The 2738-nt window shown below is 31.6% G+C and overlaps 1 pseudogene; it reads left to right on the top strand.

The window, feature by feature from the left end:
- Positions 1–1297: 1297 nt before the first annotated feature.
- Positions 1298–1479, top strand: LOC142177671 (U2 spliceosomal RNA; annotated as a pseudogene).
- The last annotated feature ends 1259 nt before the right edge of the window (positions 1480–2738 follow it).

The raw sequence follows: 2738 nt of genomic DNA, 5'->3' as shown, positions 1-2738 counted from the left end.
TAATATTAATGCGTTCTTAATAGATTGATTTCATAGGAAAATAGGCGTTAATCTATTTTGAATAGGCGAGTAGTATTTCGGGAGAAGGCTATGAGTGCAATTGTTCGATTAATTAGCAACCATGAGTGAATTGTATAAAAGGGAGAGTTAACTAGAACACAATAGGATTGGTGAATCGATCACAACCATGGAATATTGTCTCTACTGCATACACAACAACCGTTTTTCTGCTTGATAATTTAGTTACTACTTAAAATTATAGTTTAGTATAATTAAACTCTTGAACTCGAATTGGCTCGACTGAATAACAATCTTGGTGAATTTAGTTATAGTTGATACAAGTCTCTGTGGTTTCGACACTCGGCTTATCATGTTATTACTTGTACGCCCACGTATACTTGCGTGTACGTTAGAGAGCAACAATATAACTAGTAAACATAGATATATAAAGTAATTAATAAGGAACTTAAATAAAGATGGTAAATATATTTCTATTAGTATAGCTAGATAAAAATCCATTTTATATTTGTCTTAAGAATATATATATATATATATATATATATATATATATATATATATATATATATATATATATATATATATATATATATATATATATATATATATATATATATATATATATATATATATATATATATATATATATATATATATATATATATATATATATATATATATATATATATATATATATATATATATATATATATATAAGCCCAGCTAGGTAAAACCTAAGAATTATTTTGTCGTTGCGGCGAAGGGATCGGATAAAAGTTTCTTGAGATAATTTAAAGTTAACACTGTCACATGTATACTAGTGTCTTCAATCATTCTCAGTTTGTTTTCTTTCAAAAGTACAAGGGGAGGACTCATTAACTTAATCTGACAAGATTACGTTGCAGAGACTCTCCAGAACTAAAACAAAATCTCAAAAAAGAGCAGTAATGTGATCAAGAAAAGGTTTAAAATGCTAGTACTCCGTGCTCTTTTAACTTTTAATTTATTTGAGTCTCAGGGATTATTGGCTAAAAGATAGTGTATCTCGTGCTAAGGCATGATTATATATTGGACTTAATTTTATATTGTAAAGACTGCATTACCTTTACAACAGCTTATTGTTGTCTAATTAAGCTTCGAGTAAAAGCACACATTTGACTTTAGCTTCTGGTGGTCCCCGTTGAAGTAGGAACTTTATTTAATCCCACATCGAAAGTGAAACAAAAAACAAGAAAAGAACACCAGGTATAATTCCAGCGAGTCAAGTAGAATAAAAGCTGACCTTTCTCGTCCTTTTGGCTAAGATCAACTGTAGTATCTGTTTTTATCAATTTAATATATGATATGTGAGTTATCAACTCACGCGATATTAACTCAATTTTTCAAGGGGGAGAGTCCACCACGGTAACTTGCTATTGGGGCTTTCACGTGTCACCTTGTAAATAAAAAGATACAGTTAATGAATTTTATTTGATATAAATAATTCAGGGAAAAGAAGGCCAAGTAATGAAAGAAGAAATAAATATATTTCCAGATTATGAGTTCGAGAGGTGCATAGAGTCTTCATTTTTGTCATCCCTGTAAATGCTTACCCCTAAAGATTCACTACCGCATATCTTGAGATATAGAATTTGTCAACGGAGCGCTTTGGCCATATGAAAATGCAAGAAATAAATCTCTTACTATTTTGCAGTGCCGGGCATAAAGCACTACATATTTCGACACGAATAAAAAATTTAGATCAAAGATAATGGTCGTTTTTTTTTTTGCAATATTTTTATTTTTTGAATTTAATTGACCGACCAAAGTTGGTCGATAATTTCCGACCAACTTTGGTCGGTATTCCTTTCCGACACCTAAAATACCGTCCACACGTAAATGGTCGCGTTTTGATCGGTTATTGGCCATTACCGATCAACTTTGGTCGGTTCTTTTGGTCGGTTTTTACCAGATTTCTAGTAGTGAAATTTCAAGTTGTTCATCATGTATATAAGCATCTTATTAGAAGAATCACCCATATTATTATTTGCGACTTTATCAATCCAAGGACTGTGTTAGCTGTTTGATCGAGAAATATAATCTCAGGTTAAACTGTTAAATTTAATAATGAAGGGTTAAACCTAGTTAAGGATAATAACTTTAGATATTAAGCACAAGGATCCACGATGTGAGAGACAGAGTTTGCATATGATTAATGACAATAAATATGCAATTTCCTTACCACTAGAACATCAAATGAGACATATCTAGCAATAAATGTTAATAAATGACATTTATGTAAATAAGAAGAATGATTCACCCGATAATAAGTGGACAAAGAGAATATTCTGCCTGACAACGGTGAATGATAGATAAATCCAAGATTTGTATGAACAATCCTTGGATCTGATGGAAACGTGGGGAATAATATGAACGAGAATCTTTATAAAAAGGTAGTGCCTCTTTCAAAGAGAGTCGTCTTCTCAAAAAGTGTTCTCATCAAATGAGAATTATCCCTCACTCCCCTTATCTCTTTTTTCTATTTATATGGAACATGTCCAGTCAACCCTAAAAGGACAAGTACAAAGAATATTCAATGGAATATTCTCTTAAATATCTTGTTACAAAAACTAGCCGTTAGTACTGTTCTTGATACTTGACCTCGGCCATTATCGACTGCCTGGCCACGAGCTCCACTGTTTACTAGTCAACCTCGGCCACATCATTTTCCGTAACACCAC

The sequence above is a fragment of the Nicotiana tabacum genome, chromosome 23, assembly GCF_000715075.1.
Source record: "Nicotiana tabacum cultivar K326 chromosome 23, ASM71507v2, whole genome shotgun sequence".
In the NCBI taxonomy this organism is placed as follows: domain Eukaryota; kingdom Viridiplantae; phylum Streptophyta; class Magnoliopsida; order Solanales; family Solanaceae; genus Nicotiana; species Nicotiana tabacum.
The sequence above is the reverse complement of the archived record's forward strand: the minus strand, read 5'-3'. Positions and strand labels throughout refer to the sequence as shown.